Source organism: Bombus fervidus, chromosome 4 (assembly GCF_041682495.2).
Source record: "Bombus fervidus isolate BK054 chromosome 4, iyBomFerv1, whole genome shotgun sequence".
In the NCBI taxonomy this organism is placed as follows: Eukaryota; Metazoa; Arthropoda; class Insecta; order Hymenoptera; family Apidae; genus Bombus; species Bombus fervidus.
In genome coordinates this window covers 15,251,327-15,267,758 of record NC_091520.1, presented here as the reverse complement: position 1 = coordinate 15,267,758, position 16,432 = coordinate 15,251,327, and the positions used below count along the sequence as shown (strand labels likewise).

Here is a 16,432-nt window from a genome sequence, read left to right as displayed (position 1 = left end):
TATTTATATCTCTCCATTAGCTACACAATGTATGTATTTTAGTTCGTTAATTGGTTGGTTGATAATTTATTAAAATTCTAGCGAATATTAACCTTTTTATAGTTAAGTGATCGAATTGTGATTAAAGCTAGAGTTAAAGTGTTGATTTATTTTAATTTTGTCAAATGATTCATTCAGTCATTATGCGATAAATTAGCAATCACGTAGCTGACGTTTGAATATGGCGCCACTCAATACTCGATTAAATCGCACGAAAGGATCGATATAGCCACCTAACGGCCTTCTTCATCCACTTCCGTCAGTTGTTCACAGGCTTTGCTAGCGTGTGGACATACGAGAGTGTTTGGCGTGTTCTGTCACCTACGGAGTTGCGTTTTCGCTAACGAACGCCCCACCGTACCTTCCATATTCAATGTGTATGGCGATTCAGGTGAGTCTCTAGTAACTATAATTATTCGAATAAAGATTTCAGCTCGATTTTGCGGTTAGTTTTCCGCGTGTACGCCTCGGTGTCTTCCTCGCAGCAAAAAGTCGATCGTTGGATTTACGGGCGCCGTGTACGCGCGCGTGTGTCCCTCGTTTGGCTGCGTGCTTCCCTTAGTATATCCTATATATTACATTCGCGTAACGATGCTTCGTTTTGCGTGTGTACGCGCGCGCGCGTCTCTCTACGTGCACGATTCGCCCGACCCTCTATCCACGCTCTTTTACACGCATCGAAATACGTGTGTTGCGCGGACGACGAACTCTGGCGTCCCATCGAAACTCGCCACCACCGTAGTTTGCCTGCCTGACTCTATATATGTAGTATCCATGTTCTTTCGTTTCGAAATAATCTCCCTATGGAAGCACGCCTGACAAAAATACGTCTTATTATATCGAATTCTCAGATAGAGAAATATCGAAGTTTTTAAAATTTCCTCTAAGTAGTTACTTATCGAGAGAAATTACGTTGAGGTATTCTTCAACAGTATCGTCTATATAGTACTTGTGTATCTTCGTTTCGAAACAAACTGTCCATGGAATCATGCCTGAAGAGGATACATGTATCTATATCGAATTCTCATATAGAGAAAAATTGAAATTGTTGAAATTTTCTCCAAGTATCTATTTCATATTTACCTGCTAAGGGAAATTGCTTCAGTGTATTATTCAACAGTGTCGTATTTCTAGAGTAATTTCAGTTGTGGAGGACATTGCATGCCATGCGCCGAAGCACGCTGGCTTTAACCCTACTATGATCATAGAATTTTTATATTTCAATTCTGTTCCCGTTTTAGCAAACGGAGAAGAGTGGTGCTGCTTTAAAAGGATGTTTAGTATAGAATCGAAACGTTAAAAATTGCAAAATGATTTCTAATTTAGTGACTGCTGGTATCTATGCATTTATAGGGAATTTGAAAGTGAAAAATTCCACAGAATGTACATAGGTACATGTAATACGAAAATATATAAAATATTCAAAGTATAACACTTTCTAAAACAATTTTCTACGGGAGTTCTTCTGTTTTAATTATATTCTCAAAGATACGAATTTTGGATAAAAATTCGCAATCTATTAATGACAAATTCCTTGCGAATATATACAAGTAAGAAACCATGCGTACCAATATAAGAATCTTCTCATACCGTTGGAAGTTCTAATATTTCTTAAAGTTGGAAACCTGAAATTGAGTTGAAAATGACCGAAAGAATGTAACAGGGTTAAGCAAGATCGGCCAGACCTGCATTTTTTCTGTAGCGCGAGTTCTCTTTGTAAACACACGTTCAGTTGGCCAAGTCCGAGTGACAGGCCGAGGTCGGTTGCAAACGAAGGCACGCTCGTGTGACACGCGGATCGCACGCCAGGGGCACGCGTGCTTCTGTTTTGCCTCGCGTACATGCTGACCAGCAACGATCCACGCGATAATCGATCGTAAGCACACACCCTTCTCTTAAAAAAATCGAATCGAACGGTATTCCACTTTAAGATATATTACCTGTCGTCTTAATGTTTTTAAGTGCGAATCGTTGTTTACTTTCGCTCGAATTAAACTGGCAGATTCTCGCCATCTATTGTTAAGTTCAGATTTGTGCGTGCAGCTACTTCGTAAAAGAGACGAACGTAATACGATGCGTATCTGTGGGATAAAGTTTCGAACGTATTTTTATAATTCATTGTATAGTTATATTGGGAATACAGTAGCGAATTTAGTTTTGAGTTGCATGATGGCAGCCATTGTTCTCACAATTGCAACTGATTCGTTACTTTTGATCGATGGAAGATCGAATGCTTTTTAATAAAAGGCATTTTAAAGAACGTCGAATGCTTACCGAAATTTTATACGAAGTAATATTTTAATAAGCGATATTTTTGTCTTTATTCTTTTTTTTTTTTTTTTTAATTAATTTATGTGATGTCTTTTAGCCAATACGAATCCGGAGTTGAATATATCACTATATAAATAAAAGTATAATTTTATTTCAGTGCATCTTCAGGAAGTGTCGGTAGATTTAGTGTTTAGGATTATTATAAAAATCGTTCAAATTCCGCAGATACGCTGTATTATAAATCTATAAAATTTCGTAAATTGAATTAAAATATGTAAAAATTATATTTTTAGATTCAGATAAATCGTATATCGTTTCGTCTATTCTTGTAATCCTAACATTAATGAATTCTAGCATTGTATGTTTGAAGTTAGCAGTATCTGGTCACTTACAAACGCAAATGTAGTATTGATAACTTTGAAGTTATCGTGTGATCAACGTCGCAACTCTACGTCGTTCATTGTACACATGTCGACTCACGTTGTATCGATGACGTAAAAATGGAGTTGTGACTATTTCCTGTTTCTTCTTTATTGTCAATAATTCATTGAAATTTGAATTCCATATACAGTAAACTTATTCCACGATTAAATATTTGGTATAAATATTATATAATATTTGTGTTGTAAAAAGAATATAATACTTTGAGAAATGCTTGGTTCACGTTCTGCAATCGTGTTAATAAATTAGAATATATTTATGATCCGTCACGCGTTCCACAGAAGTCGACTGACGTCAAATAACGCAAGGTCATGCGTGCATCTTTCAGCCGCTTGACAATTTATTAATTTGCAGTTTTTTCGAACAGTTTATCGACGAACGTCATGAAATAATTGTCGAATAGTATTTTTTGTCGATATTTCTCTCTTTTCTGTGTATAATTTTATATTTTTAGATCGTGGTCTGATTAATATTTGTTAGATAACATAGCGTGATCCTAACCTTCTTCTCTCTTTCTTTTTAACGGTACGAAAATAGGTTAGAGAAAATTATTGGTATTAAAGAGATACATTTTTTAAACGGAGAGTAATTTATTCCAGGGTCACTGTGATTGATGTATCAAGGTTAATCGCGGTTATTTTATAATAAAAGTATATATGATTAAGAGAGGTTACGTATCTGTGTTGTCTTTAATCTGATGGAATATAACGTAGCATTTTAAAATAAAAATTATTTGAGATATTTTAAGTAGTTTGCAGATTAAATATTTACGTTCATGAAATGCATGTATATAAAGGAATATGCGCGTGAAAATTAATTCATTCGTAGATCACAATTTTCAAACTATTACAAAATTACTTTCTATTGTAATTCTTTAATTATTCCAGAAATAAGTAAAAGATACATATGTTTTTTCATTGTTGCAATAATTAAAGCGACATTAACAAATCTTTATACTACGAAAAAGCAAGTAACTATATTTATAAAACAAATTTTATTATTTTTTGTTTATTACATACTTTTTTATGAGTACGTATTTTCTATACTGGGCCATTTTAAGGACATTCGTGTCTTTAAACTAAAGATCTTTCAATAACAAATTGTTTTAATTGCAATCAAGGAGGAAGAACAGATTATACATTTATTTTCTGCTTTTATCTTCCTATTCATTTCCCATCATTATCTTGCTTAGGTATTGTTATTGTCTGTATGCCACACACGTGTCACTTAAAATCGTAATATGATCACTGTAATTGTCGAATGACTATGGGCGGTTTCCGCCATGAATGGACGATTCATGGATCATATACTCTGTGTCTATATAAAACGGTCAGCCAGGCGTACCTTATACGTTGCTCATTGATCTTTTATCAGAATTTGACGATACCATAAATATATTAGGAAAGATAATATATTTTAAAACAGATTCAAATTGTTTAATAAATTATTCTCCGCTTCTTTGTTTCAAAATTACTATTCCTAATAACAGTAAAATGGAGCAAATTCTACGAAATTTATAAAATTAAAATATACACATATCTCTTAATTCGAAGTTTAATATTATAATTTTGCAATAAATACTTTATGTTACTGTACATGATATTTTCCTGTAATATCGTAAATTTCTTCTCTTTCAATTCTATTAATATCAATTGTCGATAAGACCAATTGAATACCATCGTACACCAACAGGATATTTAATAGAATATCTAATATTGGTTTTGCAAACATGATAGTTCGTGTATATCAAAGAATGATATTTTAGACAACAATGGATAGTGCTTCTGTTAAATCAACCGATGTATAGTAAACAAGGTTTTATTGCACGATGTGCATCGAATAGGTTTTCTGTCAGGCATCGTGAAGCTTTCAGAGGTTTGACTACTTTCAATGCGTTTACCATTCAATCATCGATACACCGAGTTTGTCTAAATCGAATTTATTCCAGTAATCCGGTGCTAATTCCACGGCTTTGTTAATTGTCCAATGACAAATCGATTTTGTCAATAAAGGCAAGTTTGCTTTTTCCCAAGAACTTCTTCGAAATTTCATTTTAGCCTTATCTTCGTCGTATAGGGTGTTTCGTTGAAGCTTGAATTCCCCCATATCCTCGTTCTTCTTTTCTATTAATAATAGAAATTTTTTAACGATAAAAGTCTGCATTTTCTGATATTTTAATTTTTGTTTATCAATAATAGAAATGTTCTATCGATACTGGAAATTTTCGAATGATAAAAATTCGTTGAAAAAGTAAAGATATATTTTCCCCGATCTTTATCCGTATCCTTGATCTTGCCTTCCTTAAAAGGAAATTAAAGCGATTCGGTTTGTTTAAGAAAAATATTGATATCTTTTCCTATCGTGTCGAAATGCAATATATCTACATAATTCCTCGTGGACACGGCGTACGACCGGAAGTCTCGTCCGGTAATAACTATAGCGAAGATCGTCAAGAATTTCCGACTATAGTCTATTGTTCTTTTTTCATTATGTTCTCGAGATAATCATAGACGTGGAGAATAATATTCTACGATTACAAGCGTATGTACATCGCGTGTTACAAGATACAATATGGAATTGTGTAAGACGAATTCTGTCAATGACCGCACGCTCGTCTATCAAAGAATCGCATCGAGCTGTATGATTGCGATCTTTCTGATCCATCTAAGTAAAATTACACGTGTACTGCTTAAAGATTCAATAGTTCGACCTTCGACAAATTGACGATTTGAAACGAGCTTTACATCGAATGTTCGCACGTATCGTTACATTTATTCCCTTGTCTCGAAACATGGTGTATCGAACGATCGATGGTTGCCAAAATATTCTCAAGGTTCGGTACGAACCAGACACCCTGTATAAGCGTGTTGAGATAGCACAACTTGGAATACAAATTGGTAAAGTTGCAACGCGAGTCGCTCGCAGGGCATTCTCGCATTGGAACCGTTCGATGGACGTTATTCTCGTTCCCGTAAATTACCAGCCATGGTGTACCGTGTTGTCAGAGGGAAAAAATGAATGACGTCATTCACTCCCACGAACCGTGCACGGTACATAAAGACAAACGTTTGGCGTGCAAATTTTTCCTCGCTGCAAACGGTCTCCTATCATTTGCACGTCTTCCGTAAATGTCTGCTCGAGTCATTTGAATTTTCTATATTTGCGTTCTATTTTTAGCAACTCTGGCACCTTTCTCTGCGCGACCTAACAAAATCGTTCGTGGTCAGTTAGGTTGTTTATTCGTGATCAAGGTTCGAACACGTGTTCGTTTAAGTCGCTCGTGAGATCGATCACGGACTGGCCGGTTTGCCTGAATTGTATTTCAAAGTCGTTTGTGTTTAAAGTAGCCTGTGAACCTACCTGCGAACGAAGAGTAGAAATGGTCACAATGGCCACAATGGCCAGTCAAGGTTTCAGCTGGATGCATTTATCTCTTTCACTCTCGGTATGTCGTTACCTACATCTTGTAGCAGGTAAAACAGGTAAACGCGGAGAAAGTCGAAGTAAACTCGAAGTACGTGACTGCATCGAAGTGAGAATGGAACCACGCGAAATTCGTTGGCGCGCGTTTAAAAAACAATTAGAAAAAAGCAGAGAAAACTGTTGACTCTCGATCGTTTCTGGCAATCGGCATCAAAACAGAGATTAAAATTCTCACTCCGCTTGATACAGTTGATTACGCGAGTTTATCAAATAGTAACAATCGCAAACTAAACATTTACTTTCCCACCAGCAAATCCAGCGTACGGTCCATCAATCATTATACAATCCTCTGTGTTAATAAACGAACAGGTAGAACATTAATCATCTTGAAATTGCCGCAGCGAATCTTTCGTCAAACTTCTTTCTTCCGTTTCCGAAACGATGCTACGCGTTTTCTTCAAACTTTTCAACCTGTCCAAGCCGTGATATTTCTTATCCGTCTTAGCGTATGCTAATGAGATGATATTGTGGCTGGCGTCAACGAGTTACAGATAAACGCGCTCTCTTACTAGGCACCTCGCAAAAGTTTCCACTTTCAGAAGTTTACGTAGGATGGAAAAAAGATGCGCTTCTTTTTTTTTTTTTTTTTAGTCGTTTTATCTTTGGAATTCGACTCGGTTATTCTCTTGGCGTAGGTTACGATGCCTCGTCCGTTTTAAATATTTATAACCGGCGTATTGTTTGTTGGAATTGTACTAAAGTTAGAATTATCGTGACTCGATTAAATCTCTGGTTAAACGATGGTCGCTCGAAACTTGGTATTATTTCTTCGAAAAATTTAAGAGTTGATAATCGTATTAAATGGATCGATCGGCAGAATTATACTTTGATAAAATACAATAGGACGGTGATAGGTGGATTGAAACAATATCAGGTAAATACAGACGTGTGTGCGTGGATATGTAATTATAATATTAGTATATTGTAATATTAGATTTATTTATCGTGATTGAAACAGAGAACTATAACTATTTAATTTGAACTTAACGTAGCAATGTGATACGATTAAAGCTATTAAATTTGTTTAACTACTCAACGTACAACTCGTAACAACTCGACAGCTCATGAGTAAAACGATTAACCCGCAGCTATTCGCAGCTTACTCATAACTTCCACTGCAACTATTCACTATTGATCACTCTCTCCACCAACTGTTTACAGCAAAGTTTTCGATATTTCTGTTACAAGTACAACTGTCGATGACTCAACATGGTCACCTATATCTTTATATATTTGCCCATTATCCTAAAGGCCTGTCCTTCGGGATTTGTCATCCTTCTCGGCCCGTCAACACTTTCGTTTTCTATCTGTAGTTCATCGGGACTTTGCCCAGAGTTTTTCCACGATACTACAGTATTATATTAAAAATAAAGTGTGACCTGGGATCGAGTGCTAGACCTTGAACATACTGTTAGGAATTTACCATGGGCAAAAGCGCGTGAAAAGAGACGAGATTGACCTGTACCGTTAGAATCATAAGCAAAAGACAGCAGCGTAGAAAACATTAGCGTGTCGAATTTATCTCGCTGACGAAAATTTGATTTACAATGTATATTGTGTTGGCAACTAAGTGATTGCGGACTTTATCATTAGGTGGTAATAACAAAGTCTGCAATCGCTTAGTTGCCAATCCAATAGATAAATCGTAGTATCAACTTTCTCGTAATTAACCCTGTGAATAGATGTAGATGGAACGTGAGCTCGTTTATCTATCGAAGAAAAATAAGCAAAAGACAGCAGCGTAGTAAATATTAGCGTGTCGAACTTATCTCGCTGACGAAAATTTGATTTACAATGTGTATTGTGTTGGCAACTAAGTGATTGCGGACTTTGTCATTAGGTGGTAATAACAAAGTCTGCAATCGCTTAGTTGCCAATCCAATAGATAGGTCGTAGTATCAACTTTCTCGTAATTAACCCTGTGAATAGATGTAGATGGAACGTGAGCTCGTTTATCTATCGAAGAAAAATAAGCAAAAGACAGCAGCGTAGAAAATATTAGCGTGTCGAACTTATCTCGCTGACGAAAATTTGATTTACAATGTATATTGTGTTGGCAACTAAGTGATTGCGGACTTTGTCATTAGGTGGTAATAACAAAGTCTGCAATCGCTTAGTTGCCAGTCCAATAGATAGGTCGTAGTATCAACTTTCTCGTAATTAACCCTGTGAATAGATGTAGATGGAACGTGAGCTCGTTCATCTATCGAAGAAAAACTGTTGCCTCGATGATAGATTTTCCATGTTTCCTTGAATCAGTCGTGTCCGACAAAACGGTATAATTGATAAAGTAGGAAAACGAAGATACGGATGCGCGATATGTCGGTCAGAAATTACTCATGCCCAGGTGAACGGGTTCCCTTTAAAAAAAGAACGTGCCATTAGTCAGCCGTGATAGACGAGAACTTGTTTGCTGTAAAGCGAGTTTTACTAGAAAAACCGCCTGCTACGTTAGTCATCCGAAGTGATACAGCGTGTTGGCGAAGAAGCAGCTTGAATTCAGAAACAAGTGCGCCTTTTTTCTTTTTTTTTTTTTTTTTTAATGTGCGAAAATGTAATCTTACGAAAAATTTTCCAAACTCGGGAAGAGGGTTAACATGTTATTTCTGAAACAGAGAAACAATAAATTATGAGACACAAGGGAAAATCAAATATAGACGTAGTAAAATACAGTATCGATTGAGAACTTCTTTTTTTCTTCTCTTTTTTTAGATTATTAGTAATCGTATGGATTTCTCAACGAACATATGCTTTGTTTTTATCTCGTCGTACAGAATTCGTTCTTACATCTAATAGCTTAGTGATAGAACGTTAACAATTAGCGTTACGATCGATAAATATTATAACATATTGTACGATGTTTGGTCTTTCGCGAGTCCAGTTTTGCTTCAATTCCAAAAATACGAGAATGCATTATCCGTCATGTAACGTGACGTAAAAATTGAAATCATATGTGTAGTGATAAAATGTACTGATTTCTAGTTTGTAGATTGATGTACAATTGTATATCTGCAAAAACGACGAATTATTTATTGAACGAAAGAAATGCTTTAAAATTACAGTACGCTTCTGACTGTACTATGTATACATCAAATTAGCGTATACTATAAAAATGATTGTATATTTGGTATATCACGATCCAATATACATATTATACTTTGTAGAAGAGATACCACGAGGCCGTAAATTATAGTAGTACAAAGTTTGACTAACTCTTCCACGATACGGTACAGGAAATACCCGGGCAAACATAGCATTTAAACGTTATTATGCATAATCAGGTTTCATTATCTATTAATATGTTTATAGCGATTAGATAAGATGCGAATTTTGTATATTTAGCGCCTGACGCACAAAAAAATCTTGACGAAAGAATTATTTAACGGTTTTCCAATCGAAACACTTTTCCTTCGCCTCTCCTCGAATTTTACATCCCGCGTTTCAGTATAATTCATTGTCATATGGTGAAAATTGAATTCAGGTAATCTTCGTCGTTTTTATGTCGGATAAGATTTTACTATTCGGTAGAACGTTTCGCGAGGTTGCATAAAGTGAATTAACATCGTGCAATACAGAATGTCATGAGTCAGAATATCATGTTCTTTCGTGACAATGGTATATTATACTTCATCAAACTGCTTGCAGAAGCTACGTGAAAAACTTTCTTCGCTCGTCCAAACAGCTGTTGAAAGACAGAAGGGAATAATACGTTATATCGCGTTTAACAGCTTTTTACCGCCGTAGCATGTTTTTCTATTTCAATCGCGTCTTCGTTTTCGTTTAAGCGTGGCACATCAAGCAAATTTGCAACGTTCCGAAGACGCGAGATCGCAGCGAGAAATCACAAAAACAGTGTTCGCGTCGATACAGCGTTTTGTAACGTTTCGCGAATATAACACGAAACATATTAAACGGTGTAATATACATCGCATAGAGATTCGGTTGATCTTAAATAAAATATAAACGACACGACGATGTATCGAAGCTTTCAGTGTGCAACGATGACGATCGTTGTGATTTATCTGATCGCGGATCAGCAATAGCTCACGTGAAATATATTATCTGTTCACACTTGATGAAGCTTTTCAAATTAATTAAAACGAGTATCTCTGATATCGTAGAGATCTAGGTAGAGATACAGAGACAGAATGAGCCGTGCACTTGAAGGAAATTAATTGCAAAAAATAAAATAAAATTTAATCTTGATTCTCGTCTACGTTCACACCTGATATTCACGTATGTAAATGTAGGAAGATCAAAAAAATGCACGTAGATCGTATGGTTCGTACGACGTTCTTTTCCTTTCTCTCCTTTTTTTTTTTTTTTTTTTTTTTTTAAGCTTATTTTAACGCCTTAAGCGTTCTTCACCCCTTGAACTATCGACACGTATTTCTAACTCAACCTGTATATCGTCAGTGCCAAGGTTTATCGAAGACGTACGAGTTGAAAATTGAACGGAAAGAATGACGAGAACCATGACGAAGGATCGATATCAATATCCTTGCACTCTCATCGGAATATGTCGGACGTTCAAGGAATTCATCCCGGTCGGGTAACGCGGTGCACGATTTTTCTGAATAGAAATCTCGTTATCACCTTGACGTCTCGCTTTACAAGACCACGTGCGCATCTAGTTTACGCGGGGACATCGAATTACGTGCGTGCTCGTATTTCACCTGTGTAATGCTTATTAAATTTAGCACGTGTGATTGGATCCTTAGAGTAGCCGCGAGCCACTCTTTGTTCGCCAAACAGGCCTCGCGCGTCGCTAAAGAAGAGGTGTGTATTTTCTTTGTCCGAAGGAGCGGACAGGTTTCCAGGGGTGGGAAATGGCGGGGAAAATACGTGGGTGGTGACTCGTTGAAACGGGAGACAGATGGAAGAACGTGTCGCGGAATTGGATTGTACGGTGACAGCTGTTTGCGGATGGAACAACTTTGTTTCGGTGAAACTCCTTCGATCTCGCGGGTCGCGCGGGCTTTTAGATCTTTAGGATCGCAGAACTTTCAAACCGCGATCTTTCTTTCGTTTCTTCTTGGTTTTTTCGTCACAAAGCGTACGCGAAGATTCTTTAACACGTGTTGGAAGTAAAATTGGCGAAGGAGATAGGAAGGGCGAAAACGAGAGAGAGATCGTTCGTAAGGATACGCTTTGTTACGATTATTATAATATTGGTATTTTATTTGTCTTACGAGAGGTTGTTCTTATTGGGAGAAAAGTTATAGTTGACTATAGCATAGCCAATGACGAATCTCGTGTTTTTGGGGCGGTTTTTTTTTTAGTCGCGTCGTTTGAAAATTATTCCGAATTAAATTAAGAAAAACCTTTTTTTACAGATCAAATAATTACTCTCGATGGAATCGATCGGTTTAACTCGATGGTAGTTCAAATGCGAAGCTCGATATTTGTTAGGAGAGATATCGACGTCAAAATTAATTTCCACAAATATTATTATTAAACAACGAACGATATTATTTAAATACCATCGCAAATATCCAGAGTGGATTTTGTAGAAAAGTTAATCATGCTAGGAAGGAAGTAGAGGAATATCAGTCTCTGCCGACCGGAAATATCGATTTATCGAACAATCAATCTTACGCAAGATTCTTCAACCGGAGAAGCATCTATATTAAATATATATTATTATATTCTTATTTTATTTTCATTTTATTTTTATTTATACAATAACGTTTCTACGATGATTTATTTGTACGAAAAAATATATCCTTCGCAGACGTACGCTTAAAATAACACGATATCAATACTAAAGTATATATAATACCAAAGTATATTAAAAGTATAACAGCGATGTCCAATTTAACGTGAATTCGATCTAGACAAAATCCTAGCCTAATCAAAATTTATACTATCCATTTCTTTCTCGTTCTTTTTTTCCCAAAAGACTTTCGCGGATTTTCGTTTCATACGCGGGGTGGGGGTGGTGGGGGAAAACACGCAACACGCGCGAACGAGCAAGTAAACACAGCGCGCGTTTTATTCGCGCGCGTAACGAGCGCCTATGTACCGGCAACAAAGAACAATGGCCGGAGATGAGGAACAAAGGGAACGTTTAGAAAACACTCGCGAAACAATCGAGTGAATGTCGATCGATCGTACGCGTCACTCGCAACCCCGTTTGTACAGTGACTTCTAGCTTTCCCTACGAAACTCACGATTCGCAAAAAAAAAAAAAAAAAGAAAAACAAAGGAAAAGAAACGATAGAAGGGAAAAAGGACGAAAAAATCCACGATGGAAAAATAGTTGGTGTACTGCAACTTTAACCTCTTAGGTACGACGCGGTTTTAGTGGCTTTCGCGGATGTCATCTTATATTACGACGCGCCACTACAATGGCTCAATCTCCTAACTCGTTCGCTCATCGTTTGAACTAATTGATCTATTTCATTTGTCTTGCTTCACACTTTTCTTGTCCTCGTAATGTTTTATAACAGTGTTAACAATATATACAGGCAGAATATATATTATTTCTTTTTGATACGCCAGCGTCAGATATCAATTGTTGCTTTTCGTTAAAGTAATCATACCATTATTAGATGCTCTTTTTAACATGCCGATCCGCATCCTTACAATATTTTGCAATCTTCAACCTAAAAATGTTGCTAGAAAATAGAAAACGAAGAACAATTTGCTACAACTCCGAATCACACTTGGATCACTATAATATACAAAATATGAAATGAAAAAATTGCAAATAATTTTCTATAGAATTATCTAATATAAAATATAAAATAATATGGTATAAAAGTAACATGGAATTACGATAAATAATCTCGTAAAATACAAACTCTACGTTATTCGGAGAAAGTGTTTCAGATAGAACTTGCCCTATTTCGAGAGGGCTATCTGGTCATGGTCGCAGATCTTTTCTAGGAGGATGCATCTCCGAAACTCGAAGGTAGTCTTTGTTTTTGTAAATGGTACGAAACATTTTTTTAGACGCGATTCGATGCAGTTTTTAATTCTCTACGGAAGAGTATACAAGTATTTGATTCGAAAAATTATTAGATTAAAAGATATCTTAAATTTAATATGTTTTTCTTTTTTCTCTTTCTTTTTTTCTCTTTCTTTTGTTTTCTTTTTTTTTTATTTTTTATTTAAATTAAATTTAATATTGTAGGATTGTTGTGTGAATGGGAAGGAAGGATAAAAGAAAGATTACACGTTTTTAAGCTTTAATTAGTTTTTATTCACTAATAGTCCTTAGAATATATAATTCAGTACAAATATATATTGAAAAATATAAATATTCATATAAAACTGTATATACAACCATACATACTAAACTATATACATACTAAACTATGTATACAATGATTCTATACATAGAAAAACAGAGCAAGCATCTCGCGAGTGTCGATTATTGTGGATCGAGGTATCCCAGCTTCAACCAATGTTCTGCCACATCTCTTCGGGGTTGTCCTGGCTCTCCATCCAGCAGCAACCTTGCTGTTATTGCTTCTCCTGGAGAAGGATCTACGTCGACTAGGATGCCTGTCTGTTCCAACATGGTGTATTGGGCTGCTCGATGTCTCGCCTCGGTCGGTTGGTCTCGTACACCTGGCAGGACGATTTTTCTAACCCAGGGTGCCATTTTCTGCAAATTTTTTGGCAACAACCGTATCATATCGAGGCTTAGCTCGTTTTGGAAGCCCCAGTCGACTAGGTAGACGCGGTAGCCCTTCATGGTCCGTTGCAAGATGACAGCTCTTTCCCAAACGTAGCGGTCCTTGAACCTTGTGAGCGCTGCGACGTACATGCCTCGTATCAAACTATTCGCCTTCGGCAGGTACTTCGTGGGATGATTCTCCATCTCCGAATTAAGCGTATAACTTATTTTCGGCCTTTCAGCGATACGGACCCACATGGTGGAAAGTGAATCCACTATCAACACCTTGACAGCAACTCCTTCTCGGAACCTATTGTTCGTAAGATTCAAGATATCCATTTTTTAGAAGTCTTGGAAAAATTTCGAATGTCAATATTTGACTATTCTGATCTGCCTAGTTTACGTGTCTACGTCTGACGATGTTCTGAATTCACCGGCAGTCAGACCCTCTTTTTATACCTGACTAGGGTAGAAGTACTTGCAGTACACTTGTAGAACATCAGCGACCTCCATTGTTCATGCGGTTGCCGATGGAACTAAATATTCTTTTTCTTTCCTTGTTTCTCACTTTTCTTGCCCTCGCAATTTTTTATAACAGTGTTAACAATATATACAGGCAGAATTTCTTTTTGATACGCCAGCGTCAGATATCAATTGTTCCTTTTCGTTAAAATAATCATACGATTATTAGATGCTCTTTTTAACATACCGATCCGTATCCTTGCCATTTTCAAAATCTTCGACCTGAAAATGTCGCTGGAAAATAGAAAACGAAGAGCAATTAGAAAAGCACACTGGCTCGCTATGAGCGTAAAAATTGTGACGCGAGTCTGTGTGACTTGCCGTGCTTCGAAATATATCACACTCAATTGTATTATTAATTATTAAAGTAAATTATTAAAGTTCAAGTATATGCATCATGCCTTTAAGAAAAATTATCATTTAATTATTCAATGTGCTTAAGTAGAGAACAGCATTATCCGTCATGTATTGCAGTGTTGTATTTTTTAGGCGTAATTCGCGTCAAATCCTGCCGTACAAAGAAACAGCCCCGTACAAAATTCAACCGTGCCTAAAACGTTTAACCGATCTTTTTCTTCAAAGAGATACGCGATACGACTTGTTGGATTGAAGTGTTTCTTTACTTTTTCCTTTTTCCTCCCTCTTTTTCTATTTGCTCCCTTGTTTCTCTCTGATCGTCACTAGCTTTTGTTTTAGTGGCGAAGAGAAATAGTTGGAGCGAATTTGATTTGCGGAGTTTAAACTCAGCTCTTCGCCGATATCCGATTCGTAGTTTAGTGATTGACAATTATTGGAATGGTGAAAAACACGTTGTATTTCATGTGTTTTATGGAAGAGCGCCTTCTAAATTCAATATATGCGAAATTTTCGTATTAACCTATCGTATCGGATAAATGGAATTTTATATATATTTCAGTTTTCTTACTTGTATAAATAGGAAAGTTTTTATTTTGGTACTTTATTTCCTCTGGATTATGAATTATTCCGAAACTCTTTCCGACAACTTCTCTTCGCGAAATTAGAAATTCGTCGCTATAGAAAATCGTAGAAAATAAAATTCCTATATTAATCCTCTTTTGTTATCAATTTTTACTGTACAGTAGCTTTTTTATCTGAATCCTTGCGAAGCCAGTAAAGCATAAAACGAGGCAGAAGCGTGTCAAGGCTGTTGATCGATTGCTACGAAATAATTGCACTGTGAAAAGCTCGATCGGTGCTTTGCAGGCTTATGAGGCGGACGAAGCGAGTAAGATCAAGTAAGAACTTTCGTAAAATGAAATATCTTTACTCCGACAGGCGCGAGAAAATTAGAACGTGCGTTTCTATTATTCCTAAATTCGTGAGAACGTATTCCATCGTTTCTCTTTCGCTTCCATTCGATTCCAATATTTAAATGTACTTTCACCTCTATGTCGATTAAGCTTTTAATCGAATTCTTTTCGACTAACTTTTCCATGTAATTGATCGACGCGTGCTGTAGTTTCTCGCGTTTTATCGACTCGCGATCGTCACGAATATTCCGCGATACTCATTCATCTAACTAAGTACCTTGATGAAACCCGATGTTTCGCAAGTAAAGTTCATTCATTGCACTTTACGCGAATTCTTGTCGCGGATCGATCAACCTGGTTACCCGATAACAGTGTCCAATAATGCCTACAATTCGCTGGATCAGGCCCTGGTTTACCGTTTCCTGTTATGTAAATTGCATTACATTACATAACGGTGAACGATCGGAACAGGAAGCAAGGAGTGGCTAACGTATAATGCTTAAGCTAATACGAGAACACCATTCGCATTGCTCATTAGCTACAATCGCGTATCGTACGATAAAACACTGTCGTCCTTGTGTGCATGCGCTCTATCAATCGAAACCAGCTATCTGTACATTTTATTGCCTGCTTTCACAAAACGCAATTTTAATCGATCGATAAATTAGGAACAGAAAAATTTGCGTTGATTCTTATTTCGCGTGATCAAAATAGAATCCAATATTCACGAGCGCAACACGCTACGATAGCGGATTCGATTCGCGAACGTTTATTCAAG

The 16,432-nt window shown here is 36.6% G+C and overlaps 1 protein-coding gene across 1 annotated transcript in view; it reads left to right on the top strand.

Annotated features, from left to right (window-relative positions):
- The first annotated feature begins 297 nt into the window (after window positions 1-297).
- LOC139986329 (PRL-1 phosphatase) overlaps window positions 298-16,432 on the top strand; it is an 89,710-nt gene continuing 73,575 nt past the window's right edge. The window contains exon 1 of the mRNA XM_072001568.1: window positions 298-430. The gene's annotated coding sequence lies outside the window, so the exon portion shown is untranslated. The remainder of the gene's footprint in view (window positions 431-16,432) is intronic.